General features: G+C 32.2%; 1 protein-coding gene and 1 non-coding gene across 4 annotated transcripts in view; one reads left to right on the top strand and one right to left on the bottom strand.

Moving 5' to 3' along the window:
- LOC145247459 (protein lin-28 homolog) overlaps positions 1-16,942 on the bottom strand; it is a 224,628-nt gene that overhangs the window by 48,298 nt on the left and 159,388 nt on the right. The window lies entirely within an intron of this gene.
- Positions 12,994-13,066, top strand: Trnar-acg (transfer RNA arginine (anticodon ACG)). Its single transcript has one exon. It is a non-coding gene; the product is annotated as a tRNA-Arg (tRNA).

Genomic DNA, 16,942 nt, shown 5'->3' with positions numbered 1-16,942 from the left:
CAAAAGTGTGAAAATTAAACAAATGGAATTTACCAGGTGAAGGTCGATCGACGGCATTACGAATATGCATGCGTGGCCTCATAGTTATTTGTTAATGTTTTAAATTTTAGCCTTACAGCAAACATGTTTTCATAGCTCAGGCATTAATGTAAAAGGAAAAAGTAAATCGTAAGCTAAACGTTTTGGTTTCGATTCTCAGTGGTGACATATACGAGTCATTTTTTAAACTTTTAAATCATTACTATATATTGAGTTCAATATAATATCATAATAAATACAAAATCTGTATGTACCGATTATATATATATATGACTATCCATTCACGAGAAATCATTTTTTCTTCACCCTATTCCTTCTGCTTCATTTTTTGTTATCAAGTAAGATCTTTGACTTACTTGTAGTTTCATCAAATACTTTTGCAAGCAAAATATGATCCCGCATTTTGCTAAATCCTACCCTCTGATGAGAAGGAAAGTATTTCTTCGAAACACACACACACACACACACACATATATATATATATATATATATATATATATATATACATATGTATATGCATATATATATATATATATATATATTTGTATATACGCACAAATATATATATACTAGGTGTACCCTGCCACGCGTTGCTTAGGCTCAATTTGGTGTAACGGAAAAGTCTAATAAAAAGAGAAAATGCATGGTTCTTATAGTCTTAGTACAGCAATAGACTCCGAAAAAAAAAAATTAAAAAAAGGCGAAAATGTAAAAAGAAGTGGTAGTCTTGCAGTACGTAATGGTCTGATTTGTTACTGTTTTTATTTCACGTAAAATGTTTAATCATCTCGAAGAACACAGTGTTTATGGATGTATTTGGAGAAGACGAATCGTCGCGGACTTTGGCGAATGTGTAAACTTTGGGTAAATAATTTAAAAACTATATAAAACAGTGTCAGAGTGTTTTAGTTTGAACTGACTTTTCCCGACGTAACGTAAGCAACAGAATTTGTATGTTGGAACTAAATATATAGCAAATGTACTTTCGTTAATGAAGAAGAAGCATCATAAATGTTAATTTAAACACGTGCAGTTTCTTTAGTAAAGAAAAGGCAATCATATTTTTCGGATCTTAATCGGACCTTTATCGGGTTCTTTATTTTGTCTTTGTTTTTCAATTGGAATGCAAGTCATTTCCTGATATAAATATGTAAATAATAAATTGCTCATAGTTAGATTCCTAGGTTAGAGTAGTCCAAACTGGAACTAAAAAAAAACGAGTAGTCGCGCAGTTTACGTTTGTTTGTTTTTTTTCATATTTTCAAGTGTAATGCAAGTAATTTCACGATATCGTAGCGTTGTAATAGTAATTTGTAAAAAATGGAATGTTAGTTTTATAAAAAATATGCGTAATTGAAAGCACTAATAAGTGAAGCTCATAGTTAGATTCCTCGGTTGGAGTCGTCAAAACCGGAAGTAAAAACCGAGTAGTCTCGCAGTGTGGTTCTTACGGGGGAAAAAAATGCAGAACATAACAATCTAATCTTAATCGGAAGTTGAGCGCGTTCATTATTTTTTTGTAAGTGAAACGCAATTACTTTCACGATATCGTTGCGTTGTAATAATAAATTGTAACCCAGGAAGTGTTTGTTTATTTAATAATAACTTTTTAGTGGGAAGCAGTAATAAATAAAGCTCATAGTCAGATTCCTTGGTTAGAGTTGTAAAAACCGGAAGTAAAATCCGAGTAGTCCCGCTGTGTGCGTTCTACGGTAAATAAAAAAAGGCAAAAAGGTAAATAGATAATGTTTTTTTTATTTTTTTTTTTTATGGGAGAAAAGCGAAAGAAAGAGAGAAAAAAAATGACCTAAATAACCCTTTACGGTTCCAGACCGGTGTTTATTCGTACTGTTCCTTGTGGACGCATTTTCAACAGTGTTAAGTGGGAGCAGGAGTAGGAAGAATGTATTAGAGAAAAAAGATTTTACAACTTCCATTAATTCTAACCGAATTTGACAGTGAACTCTCACCAGAAAAAATATAAGAATGTACGGTTATCGAGGAAGTGTAAAGATAATAGGCCTTTAGCACACCTCAGATCCTGTGCTGCAGTTTGTACACATTACATTTGCATGTAATGTCTTGATTTTTTATCCTATTAAGGTCAAACTCACACGGGAAAAAAAATCAATACGAAAAATATATAAATGTTTATATCTTTTCTGTATTCATTTCCTGTGTGTTGACGTGTAGGAATACAAAAAGTGTTTTGAAAAAAAAGCAAGAATGTTTCCATCAAAAGCATATATTTTCGAGCGATCCTTCGATCTTCCTCAGTGTGAAACGAAGAATCGGTCGAAAATTATGTGCTTTTGAAGGAAGCATTCTTGTTTTTTCAAAAGACTTTTTGTATTCCTACACGTCAACACACAGGAAATAAATACAGAAAAGATATAAACATTTATATATTTTTCGTATGGATTTTTTATTCATACTTATTTAAATATATTAAAAGGAATGCACGTGGATACACTATATATATATATATATATATATATATATATATATATATATATATATATATATATATATATATAGTGTTTACTTGATTCCTAGATTAAATTAGTAGAAAAGCTTGGCTTTTTAAAATTTAATTTTATTTCTAATCTAATTTATTTATTTTATGGGCACTGAACTTGGCAAGTATCGATTTTTTGATGTCCCACTTTTGAAAACAACGTTTCTTTGTTATATATCAATCGCGGTTCGTGTTCTTGTTTTGTAAATTTTTCTTTTCTTTTCTTCAGACTAATTCTTTATTTCTTTCTTTCTTCTTAATGACTCATACACTCGCTTTCTTTTTTTTTCTTTTTCTCTTTTTTCATCTTTCTCGCTGTCGCTTTCTATATCCGTCTCTTTTTTTTTAATCATTTATATCTTTCTAACAACCCCTCTCTTTCTCTCTTATTCTCACTTTCTATGCTCCTCTCTTCCTTCGAACTCCCACTTTTAAACGTCTGCATATCATTACAGTCAGGGAAGCAGGTAGCAGGAAGGGAATTCCAAAGTCTATCTATACGAGGGAAGAAACTATTAGAGTAGGAAGCTTCCTTGCATTTAGCTACCTCAACAGTGATGGTGGTGAAATCCTTTTGCGAAGCAGGTTTGTCGGGGATATCTACGTCGACGGGGACACAAGTGCAACAGGTTCATCAGAGCACATGCTATTAAAATATCTGTAAAACATGTACAGAGATGCGACATTGCGGCGATGGGACAGAGGTTGAAGCTGGTTTGGTTTGAATCTGTGCTATTCTTTTTTGATATATTTAAACTAGGTCTAACTATGATAGTGGTTGAGCACTTTTTCGTATTCGCCTGAGTTGCTGATCATTTATACGGTTGTCTACATAAGTATCAAGTTTGTCCATTTTAGCAACCGATTACTTTTATTCATGCTGAATCATAGATAAGCACAATTATAGATAACTAACGCGACCTTTCATATGTAATATATTGCTTCTGTGAATGGAGACTCCGCGATATTCTTGTATCACTTTTGTTAAAACTGCAAAAATATTTATCTAATACCTCATAATCGTGTTGGCATACCGGTTCTCGTCAGATCACCGAAGTTAAGCAACGTTGAGCCTGTTTAGTACCAAATGGGTGACCATTTGGTAATTCTAGGCGCTTTATGTGCTCTCCGCTTATCTCGGCATTTGTTTCCAGTTGTCCTGTTCATACATTTACTTGCCACTGGTATTTAACAATGCCGACTCAGGAGGAGTTTGGTTGGGAGTTTTTTTTTTTTTTTTTTACACAGTGATCACCACTTATCAAGGCCCGGAAGCCACTCAGGGATAAGGGTTATTGCAAGTACATTAAGTTAGTGAGGAGATTTGCTGAAGTGTTTACTTAAGGGGGCGGTTCATTAGGAATTTGTTAACAATGGACTTGAAGACATCCAAGTTGTAGTCCGGAGGGAAGCAGGCAGACGGAACAGAGTTCCACAGGCGTGCAGTTCTAAGAAAGAAGCTTTGTTCATGGAATCCGCGTTTTGATTTAGGCACAGATATAGAGTGGAGGAAATTTTTCACAGTGGATTCAGCTAGACGGGTGTTTTTCGTGAAAGATTGGCGAGGGGGGGACCAGAGATTGGAGTTCAGACGAGCATCTGCCATGGAAATAACGATAAAACAAGGACAGGCTCGCAACGTCTCTTCTGTGGGAGAGAGGTTGCAGGGTAGAGAAAAGGGCATCGCCCACTAAGCCACGAAGTCTATTTTGTACTCTGTCAAGGCAGGATAGGCTGTTTTTAGCAGCTCCTGCCCAGATATGGCAACAGTATTCCATCCTTGGACGTACTTGGCTTTTATATAGATAGAGAATTGCATCAGTAGTGAGATATCTTCTGGAGCGGTAGAAGGATCCCACCATCTTTCCAGCGACCTTGGCAACAGACTTGATGTACGTGTTCCGTTTCAGATCAGGAGTAAAGGTCAAACACAGAAGCTTGTCAAAACACGGAGCCTCACCCAGACGAGAGCCATCCATCACAGTTGATGCCAGATGGGGATCAGAGCGTTGATGATGTAAGGATAGGAGTTTGGTTTTGGATGCATTAAAGGTAACCAGCCAAATCTTCCCCCACTGAACCACGCGCTCGAGATCAGAGGAGAGAGAATCAGAGAGAACTTTGTCATTTACAGCCTTTGATGTGTTGCCGTAGATGGTTGTGTCATCAGCATAGATGTCAACGAATGATTTAAGTATGTGTTTAGGGAGGTCATTGATGTAGATCAGGAAGAGAGTTGGGCCCAGGATTGACCCCTGAAGGACTCCAGCATTTATATTGCAGGCCTCCGATTTTTGTCCATCTACCACTACTCTTATGAGCTTATCGGAGAGAAATGATTTAATGATTGAGAAAACATTTCCCGTTATACCGTAGCTGGAAATCTTGTGAAGTAGACCCTTATGCCATACCTTGTCGAAGGCCTTTGATATGTCAAGAGCAATTGCCCTAGAAAGGAAACCTTTGTCAAGAGATTCACTTATCCTGTGGGATATAACCGTCAGCACATCTGCGGTAGATCTTGCAGAGAGGAAACCATATTGTGTGTCACTAAGAAGGTTATTCCTGCTGAGGTGGTTGACTATTTCTCTATTTAATATGGATTCCAGCAACTTACTCATAACACACAGGAGACTTATAGGTCTGTATTGAGAGGGAGATGACTTATCACCTGAATTCTTAAATATAGGGCAAACTGAAGAGGTCTTCCAGGGAGTCGGAAAGCACTTCTCCTTAAGGCAGCGCTTAAATAGTTTCGTAAGTATGGGAGCAAGTTCTGGCTGAAGCTTTTTTAACACTATAATTGGGATGCCATCAGGGCACAAAAGTTTCGCGCGCAGGCACCACTTTCGTGGGTATCCATAGTTTGTCAGACTGAAGGAGCCTGTGTTTTTAAGTAATATGTTTAACATAGTGTCAGAATATACCTGAGTATTACAGTTTATCTTCAATATCCTTATAGGAGTCTGTGACATATTTCCATTGGATGGACACTCGGCGTGAACGGAAATTTTATAATATCATTATGCTATCTTTAAACAGAACAGATACTACCCCTGGATCCTAGGCAGAAGACTAAAAAGATGTATTTTAGTTTCACGTATAGCCCCCAAAGCAACATCGTTTTTTTTTTTTAACATTGTGTCTTCGATGATTGGGAGATCTTATTTATTAAAAAGGAGGATAGAAGGTGCTAACATACTACGAACATTGAATAAGCGTCTCTATATAGTAATCTAATTTTCATAGTATGTTTTTTTAATAAATAAGATCACCCAATCGAATAATTTGTGACACACATACGTACGTACGTTAAAAGTACTACGGTAATATATAGACTAGCAATTCGACCGGACTTTTAATTAATGCCGAATTCTTATTTCTTATAAGCATAAACACCATAGGTATTAAACGTAACGTTAAATTCCTTTAAAAAATAATGAAATAAAAAAAAATAAATAAACTGAGACATGTGCATGCGAGTATTGTACTTTTTCTAAACAATTCACTTCTTGTAAGTAAAACGAAAAACCAAAACCTAAGACTGTGAGTTAATTTCCATAAACTATCAGGTCAGCTTGCCACTATCTTTAAAAATACATCATTCGAAAAGGAAACTTCTCAACCTATATACGCAACGAATTTTCGATCAACGGACTTGAAAATTGGTACATAGAGTAATCAGACGTGTAAAAAAATTTTATAATCAGTTTTCCGCCGAAAACGAGGACTGCTAAGGGGTCAAATTCAAAAACTTGTAGGTGGGAATCATCGGATTTTAATTTGTATGCTGACAGTTTCACGAATGCGCATGCGTGAATGGTTCACGTTACAGATTACTCATGTAAAGAATAAGTAGTTTGAAAACACCTTTTTAAAAAACGTGTCACGTTGGTCTAATGGTTATCGTACTTGACTCACTGTTTTTAGGTTTGTGTTTCGATCTCAGCTCGAGTATGTTTTATTTTATTTTATTTTTTTGACTTACAAGCAGTGAACGATTAAGAAAAAAACATAATACTCGCATGCACATGTCTCAGTTGCTATATTTATTAAAATATAATATTTATTCGAATTTTACAACCGGGCAACGCCGGGCAGTCTGCTAGCATATATATATATATGTGTGTGTGTGTGTGTGTGTGTGTGTGTGTGTGTGTGTGTGTGTGTGTGTGTTTTATATGTTTTTATATTGTTTTCATGTTTTACGATGTTTTTCTATTGCTTATATGCTTATATTTTGTTTAATCTCTAACCATTCATATTATCCTATTTTTAGACACTTTCACTATTTTTACCCCCCTTTGCCTTAAAATACACGTATGCATTCTTCTATTAGATTTTTATAACTTTTTAATCATCTCCTATTACTCCCCTGTAGCCTCAACAAGCCTCAGTTTTATAACTACCATTACGTTTTATATTTCATTGATCTTTTCTTTATTTCGTTTTAAATTTCCACCGTAATGTAACCTAACCTAGATGCCGCATTTACCTATATCTGTAACCTAGCTTCTTCTTTCCCCTCTTTTAGACGAGAAGCATTACGCTTGGAAATGCCTAGGTACAAGGAGCTTTTATAAGCCCTCTCTCTATATTGTTATTCCATTATTGAGCTGATATATGAATTCATATATTTACTTTGTCTTAAACTTCTTTAAAATATAACCCCCACACAGTACATATATATATTTATATATTATATGAAAAAGTACATTTATATATATATATATATATATACATTATTATTTATCTATATCTATCTATCTATCTATATATATATATATATATATTTATCTATATCTATCTATCTATCTATATATATATATATATATTTATCTATATCTATCTATATATATATATATATTTATCTATATCTATCTATCTATCTATCTATATATAAAGCATATTAAAGCAGATAAGACGCAAAATTTCTACAAACTAACTACACATGAATATAACAAGCTTATTAAAGAAAATATTACAAAAAATTACAAAAAATCAAATATAGATATTTGCAAAAAAATTGACAAGGATAGTAAAGAAATAACTGACAGACTTAAAATTAGTAATAGAGTGGGAATTTTACAAAAAAAACAGTCATATATTTTGCTTAAAGACCATAAGATAAATTTTGAAAATAAACCTACAACTAGGTTAATTAATCCTACGAAACCCGAAATTGGTAAATTAAGTAAAAATATACTAGAAAGAGTTAACTATCAAATTAAATCAACATATAAACTAAATCTATGGATTAACACAGCGGATACCATTAAATGGTTTTCCAATATACATAATAAAAAGAATTGTACTTTCTTACAATTCGATATTGTGAATTACTATCCCTCCATATCTAAGGAACTATTCGAAGAGGTGATGGAGTTTGCTAAACTCCTGTCTGATATAAAAGACACTGAAATTGAAATTATACGGACATGTAGAAATACTACATTAATTAGTGGAAATGATCAGTGGTTGAAAAAAGATCAAAATGACCTGTTTGACATTTCCATGGGGTCTTTGGATTCGGCTGAAATGACAGACTTAGTAGGTCTATTCATACTATACAACTTAACCAAAGACATCAATGTCATGGATATAGACTTGTATCGTGATGATGGACTGATGATCATCAAGGAATCCAACGGCTCTAAATGTGAAAGAACCAAAAAGATTATCTTAAATGAATTCCGTAGAATTAAATTAAAAGTGGATATTATATCAGATGTTAAAACTGTAAATTTTTTGGATGTGAACTTTGATTTAAGGAAAGGCATCTACCAACCATATAGGAAGGAAAACTCAAACCCAATTTATGTACACCCCCTATCAAATCACCCAAAATCTATCATTAGGCATATCCCCAAATCCATTAGTAAAAGAATCAGTGACAATTCTTCCAATCTTGAAACATTTAATAAACATAAATATTTCTATAACAGGGCCCTTAAGGATAGTGGATACAAAAACACCCAAATTGAATTCATAGAACCAACACACCCAAACACAAATACAAATAGAAACCGTAAGAGAAAAATCCTGTGGTACAATCCCCCTTTTAATCTGAAACTTAAAACAAATCTAGGAATGAAATTCTTAAACTTAATTAAAAAGCACTTCCCTATTAATAACATACTACATAAAATTTTCAATAAAAATACAATAAAACTTAGTTATAGCTGTAATGAAAACCTTGAAAAAATAATTAAAAAACATAATAACAAAATATTAAACAAAAATAGCACACCCATTGCTACCGAAATGCCCTCTTAAAGGAAATTGTCAAATTACTTCCGTAGTGTACCAAGCAACTATTTCGACTAAGGAAAATCCGAATGAAAAAAAATATTACATAGGAATGACAAATAACAATTTTAAAGAAAGATTTACCGGTCACAAGTGCTCTTTTGAAAATAATGAGTACAAAAATAGAACTTCCTTGTCTAAATATTACAATGAACTAGTAGAGCAAGGTTACTCCCCAATAGTAAATTGGAAAATTTTAAAGAAAGCGAAAACCTGTTCATCTTTAAACTCGCCTTGCTACCTATGTCTTTATGAGAAATTATTTATACTTACTTTTAGAGAAAGAGATAAATTATTAAATAAGAAGCACGAAAATTCAATTAATTGCAAACATTATAAAAACCATCTTTTAAGTAATTTAGTTTAGATATAAAATTTAAATAAATTAAAAATTGTCACTGATTTCTATAATTTATTAAAATACTATTAATATACTTTCTCCTCTCCTGATTTCATTCTTTACTTCTCCTATCTTATATACCTGTGTGTCTATGTGTATATGTATGTGTCTATGTATTTATTTTATGACCGTGTGTACTTAGATCTATATATTTCTATATTATTTGGTATACCCTCCCATGTTTATTCAATCCATTTGTATGTTTCTATGTGTGTATGCATCTATCTGTACTCTTGCCAAATTATTTGTATTCTTATGTATTTCTATATGTATAATTTATGTAAATTATACATATTTATGTGTGAGTATATTTATGTGTGTGTGCGTTGTTGTTTATTAGTATATGATTGTGTGCATATATTTGTGTATTTTTTGTATGTATGTGTATACATATGATTGTATATATGTATATATATATGTATATATATGTATATATATATGTATGTATATGTGTATGTATATGTATATATGTATATATATATATATATGCTTATTTGTATGTCGGTTGGTTTTCTGTGGGTATATACATATGTATCTTATTATTTTTAATTTGGGTACTATCTACCTGTGCGTCGCTACTTTTGAGTATTTCGTTGATTTAATTACTTCTTTTGCCTAAATATATTTATATATTTATAGGTAAGTGTACTTGTATCTGTGTTATTAGTAATCTGGTCTTGAATGTATTATTTTGTGATTTAATATGACTTTATATCTATACTTAAATAGCTTAAACTTCCAACTTAATAGTATAGTTACACCTTTACTTATGTGCATGTATATGTATATATGTATATATGTATATATATATATGTGTGTGTATGTGTGTGTATATATGGATATATATATGTGTGTGTGTGTATATACATATTTGTATTGTATTCTTTTTATATACATAAATATTAGTAGTTTTTTATTTATAATTATTGGACCTATTTAATTTATTTAATCCCCTCTTATGGCTAAATATGTTATATTAAAAAGATAATAAATATTAATTTTATTCTGTTTTTATTATTATTATTATTATTATTATTATTATTATCATTACTATTATGTTTATTGTTATTAATAATAATTTTAATATTGTTTTATCATTATTTTCTTCTTTTATTCATATATTTATCTAATAAAAACGCGAAAACTTTAAACTTATATCATTTAGCATAAAAGGCCTAATCAATGGTAGACGTATGTTTGAATTGCGTTGATTTTACTCGTGGACGTATGTAAGAGGATAAATATGCTAGCTGAATACATTCACTGCCTTTTTTGACACGTTCATTTCTGACGCTTGGATTGTATCTTCTGTTTGTATTTGTAATAATATGTTTCATTACTAAATTGTATAATTGTTCATAAATTGGTTGACACGCAGATCTTTTTCTTTTTCTTTTTCTATATACTGTCAAATTCTTACTTTCTCTCTTTCTCTATTTAACTAGATCTCATTATTCTTTCCTTTTCCTTCTAGTTCTTTTTCTCTTTATAATAACCATCTATATCTTTTTTCTTTTCTTCTCCATATCATAATATATATATATATATATATATATATATATATATATATATTCTCTCTTCTTTTTCTCTCTATTTTGTTTTCTCTCTATTTTCTTTCTCTATTTCTGTCTCTATTCCCTTTTTTTCTCTTCTCAATCACTCTCTCCCCATTGTAATCTTTTAACTTTATTTAAATTGCCTCTCCCTTTTTACTTTTTTATTTAATTAAAGTTCTGTGTTTTAAGTTTTTTTAACTCCAACTTCTAAAGAGTTCCTACCTAAAATAAAAATCCATTATTCATTGAACTTTTGAATAGTCAAGTCGCTGCCTGATGATATCTGTTGTTTGATTGAAACAAGTGGCTATTTGTAGCAGCGGGATGTGAGCATGTTTATATAACAATAAACAAGTATATATATATATATATATATATATATATATATATATATATATATATATATATATATATGCGAAAGGTTAATTTTATAGAGTGAAAACTAAATCGTACCTTCAAGAGTAAACGTATAATGTCGTTGATGCTTTATTACTGAACCTACACGATTTTTGTTATTATATCCTTCCGTAATAAAAAAACAAAAACAAAAACGCCGATTTTCATGAATCGATTCATGCAAGTAAACTTCCCATCTCTTCTGATAAATCTAAGAAAAATGGCTTCTACCAAACAATCGAATCTAAAAAACAAGTGGAACGGATTACAATATTAAACGATTATCCAATCAATGTTCCGTATTTGTTTTAAAAATCCAGACGGCATCTCGATCAGCCATTTTATGAATCGACTCAGTCAATAAGCAGTAAAACCGGACGTGCTCAACCGCTGCTCAAGTCGTTCGCTTGATGATATCTGATGTGAATCCTAAAAACTTTCAAGTTTTTCTGGGGATTTTTTCGTGGACTCTTAACATCATCTTCATAGTTGCTGTTGATTCACTACGTTTCGGTCAACTTATCCTCTGGTCGGTATTTTTTACATTAAGTCCACCTCCACAATTTTCTTTAAAATGGCGATTTTTGAAGGTTTTCGACTATGTTAAATAAGAAAATCTCATTTAAATTTTTCAGAGAGAGAGGTAATTTTTATTATAAAGCCATCTATGTTGCATTGTAATTCACTGGCGGCCATGTTTGTATGCGCGCACGATAAAAAAAAAATAGGTCCACCGCCACAGTTTTATTTAAAAATGTTAAAAACAGCTTTCAGAATAAACACCCTGAACCTCCCCATGTTAAAAACGGCTTTCGGAATAAACACCCCCCATGTTAAGAACAACTTTCGCATTAAAAAACCCCGACCTCCCCATGTTAAGAACAACTTTCAGAATAAACACCCCTAACTTCCCCATGTTAAGAACGGTTTTTGCAATAAACGCCCCTAACCTCACCATGTTAAGAACAACTTTCGGAATAAATACCCCTAACCTCTCCATGTTCAGAACGGCTTTCGCAATAAACACGCCCGATCTTAAAAACAAATTTCGGTATAAAAAACCCCAACCTCCCCATATTAAGAACAACTTTCGATATAAGCATCCCCAAGTTCCCCATGTTAAAAATTGTGAAAGTTGACCTAATGTAAAAATTTACCCGCTCGCCTTCTTCAGGTGGTTAACCACGACGGGATCGGAATGTTGAGTCTCTCAACTGTAGCCTCAGTAATTACTGCCTTCCATAGTTGTTGTTGCCTCACCATGTTTTCGCCAACTAATCCTCTGGCCGGCTTTGGCTAGGATTGAAATCGCTACATTCAGACAATGCTCACCTGGAACGGTAAATACTAAGCGCCTCTATCTACTGTGTTGCGGACCCCGAACGTGGTGAAACAACAACAAATATGAAAATGAGGATAACAGTCCGAAAACAAAAACGAATACATAAATTATGAAGATCTCGTTTTAAGGGATTTAATATACAATTAATAAAATTTTAAATGTTTATTTATTTATTTATGTGTGTGTATATATACCAAAAAACTTTCGAACGGATGCACTGAATTGAAATTCCCCCCCCCCCTGAAAGGTGTGAATCCGTCGATTGTCCTTATCTATATATGGTCCGTAACAAACAACGATGAGTCACACAAGAAGCCCGAAATAAGGAGTTTTAGGCCGTTTCGTAAACTTGTCGAAAAGGTTATTTGCCTATGTCAATGGAATTTAGCACTGTCTGTATACAGTCGCGGTAACATCTTTCGGCATACGGATAAGACTTGTGGCGAAATGAATAACGTGTCTGACTACGGATCAGAAGGTTCCAGGTTCGAATCCTGGCAAGTTCGTAATAATTTTAACCATCATTTTATCCAACGTTTACTCATTATCCTTACCCTTAGTCAAGGTATTTTTGTTTTTTTCAGTGATTTTTTTTTTTTTTTTTTTGTGCATATGGGAATTTCACATAATCCGAGTTTACAAGATAAGGGTTGATGGTAAGACGATGTTCAGTGTAGTTGATGTTGAGTGTACTCGATTTTGTGTTTGACTCGGCGTTGTGTATGTCGACGCGGCGCATCCGCTGGTAAAAAATAAAAATGAAATTATACATAATTCCTATGTCAAAGAGTTTATTACTAGCAAGCAGGCACTTATAAATCTCTAAGGCCTCAGGTATGACCTTAAAAGATAAAAAGGTATTGTAGAGAATGTAGATGTGCCCTTTAGTTGTCATTGCTCCCAGGTCCACTCTGACCTAAAGTGTTAGTACCTCTTAGAGCCCTAGTGTTACCAGATCAGGCTGTCTAAAGATACTGGCGTTTGGTCATACGTCGAGAACATCACCAACAGGACCTCTCACAACAGCAAAGCTAGCCTGATCGCCGCCATCCGTCGAGTATTCGCTGAGCTCCTGCTGGCGCTTGAGGAAATGGCATGCTCCCTATTCCGGACTGGTATCGAGGCGGTGATTGAGGCTGAAGGTGGCTACACTGAATAAATGCCAGCTCTATGACAAAATCAAGTTATCTGAATTGATTTTTTCAGTAAAAGCTTTAAAGTTAGTATAGTTTTCTCTAGGGCGGCACTTTTATCGTTCCACTCTGTATAAGATAGACGATTTCGCGCTCAATATTATAGAGCTCAGCAGATAATTTTTATCTACCACAGTATTACACAAATCCAACTATAAGGCTGTAGAAATTATGCACTCAATCCTCAATCGTTCCAGATAATCTAATAGCGTTCATCCGCTTAAAGTTATCTGCAACTGAATATTCTGGCGGGATAAACGTCTTCATCTTAAGCGAGTAATGAACATGGTCTTTATAATCTAAACTGTTTGAACACATTAGATACGATATGTTAACGAGCGACCGCGGATACTACTAAAAAACAAATGTTGCTTACGAATCGGGCGCTTAGAAACAGCGGCGAGTGATTTCGCTTTGGTGATTGTTTAGTCTGCGTTGCTATGGAAATGGTACATACATATACATACGTACACACACACACACACATCCACACATAGATAGATAGATAGATAAATAGATAGATAGATAGATAGATAGATAGATATTTAAAACCTATATATAAGAAATGGCATTTTTTAACCATTCTATTCAGACAAATGCACACACACACACACACACACACACACACACACACACACACACACACACAACACACACATATATATAACTACTTCATTTACTCACATAAAATTAATATACGAAAGTATAGATTTATGCGTAAACTTTAAGTATTTACTTCAAAAGTGCTTAATACGTGGGTAGAACAAGTTAGTAATTTATAAAATATATATGGCGATTAAGCTACACTGAATATTCGGCATTTCATCCACTATAGGATTCGTCAGGCTTATATATATATATATATATATATATATATATATATATATATATATATATATATACAAAACTATATGTAAAAAATGAATTTTTTAATATTCTATTCATATATATATATATATATATATATATATATATATATATATATATGAATAGAATATTAACCCTAAAATACTATAAAACAATATACACATTCCCAAACCAATAAAAGCAGACACACACACGCACACACACGCACACACACACATAAACACACACACACACACACACACACACCCTACCCCACCCTAAAGGAAAAGAAAAAAACATTAGCAGAAAGAGATAGCGACTACAGCCAGGTCAACGTCTCCCTGGACAAGCCCAATAAAAAAGCAATAAAAATTCAGCATACCAATGAATAATAAACACTTACAAGCCTCCACCCCTTGGAAAAACTTCAAATTAACTACGAAAATCGCCATTTTTACATCTCCAACACTAATAATAATTTCTGACGAGGACGCATCACAGACCGTCTGAAACGCGCGTAAACGATTTCAATAACTTAAAAACATTATTACAATGATCCAAACATAATTCACAATGAAAAACCAAGACACGGAATAATAAAATAATGTTAAAAAATACACATTGTTCGTGACTACTCACTTATTCAAACATATATATATATATATATATATATATATATATATATATATATATATATATATATACATATTTTGGACGGATCCTTCGGTCTTCTTCAGTGTGAATGACAGAAACACGAGTGCATGGTGGGCATGGATAACAGCAGGAAAAGAATGGGTATAGCCAATGAATAAGGTTGAGATCTATCTGAATACGACCATCCCAATATTTTTGATTTGGAATGGTCAACAACTTGTGTGGCCTTTATTCAAAATCAAGTCTTTCATAAAATGTTGAAGTGGACACTCACGCACCCCTTCGTACACACTCGCATATATAAACATACATGTATGTACATCTGTACATTACCTGAACGCACACAGAGTACGCACACACACACACGCTTATAGACGTACGTTCACATACGCATGAATAGATATAGACTGATAAGATAAGTGGAAAGTAATGACCCAAAAGCTGGTGATTCCTTTTGGAATCTTAAACTTATTATGGTTCTATGTATGCGACGGGGTATAAGACAAATATGTATATTTCACTCTTTATTTCTGTCAATCCTTTTATTTATTATGCTTGGTGTATGTTAATATCAGTACAGAGCGTATACAAAATAATCTTGCAGTTTATTTCTTTCAGCAATTTTAAATGTTCAATTCTTGATATCATCTGTTTCGTGGCACGGAAACAATCATACAATGATTGTGTTAATTTTCGAATATTTTCAAGCCTGACTAACTAGAAGAATGAGAACTAATTGATTTTAAAAACAAAAGAAAAGAAGAATTTGGACATAATTACATGAATTCGGAAAAGTAGTTGCAATTGTTTGTTTTTTAATGGTATTTTTGCCATCGGTAAGATGAACAACATGGAATCCTAATCCAAAGAAACCACCTCATTAGACCAGAAAAAGGAGCGATTTTGAAAAAAGAGTCATCACGATTAAATTCGTTTGTTATAAGATTATATATATATATATATATATATATATATATATATATATATATATATATATATTATTTAAATATTATTTATTAATTATTAATTAATAATTATTACGTGCCATTTATTTATTTTATTTTTAAATATGAAAGTGAATGTTTAAAAGAATATGCAAATTAACTAGATTATTTTAAGTAAATTCCATATATCCCATATACAACAATGTTGTATTTTCTTTTTAAATAAATAGAAAAAAGGATTTTTAATATGAATATCAATACACAACCCCCGTCCAAACGTATACGAGTATAGACATATTGTTATATATATATATATATATATATATATATATATATATATATATACATATATATATATATATATATATACATATATATATATATATATATATATATATACATATATATATATATATATATATATATATATATATATATATATATATATATATATATATATATATATATATATATATATATATATATATATATAACAGAGTAATCAACAGAGTAATATAACAGAGTAATCAAGTTTTTGGCGTTTCGCCATGGTGCCGGCTGATGCAACGTTTACAAATGACTAAAACTTATTCTTTAAAGGAAATCAAAAAATTTGAATATACCATACTGTTTACATTGTTTTTCTCAGTTTTGTCCCTTACTTTTGGACGTTCCTATTTTAAAAATAATTGTTATAATTCTTTTTCTATCCTTTGCAAATGATTCAAATTTTAGTATGTTATTA

This window comes from Euprymna scolopes, chromosome 25, assembly GCF_053919585.1.
Source record: "Euprymna scolopes isolate OS-2025 chromosome 25, ASM5391958v1, whole genome shotgun sequence".
Taxonomy (NCBI): Eukaryota; Metazoa; Mollusca; class Cephalopoda; order Sepiida; family Sepiolidae; genus Euprymna; species Euprymna scolopes.
This window is presented reverse-complemented; position numbering and strand designations above follow the sequence as displayed.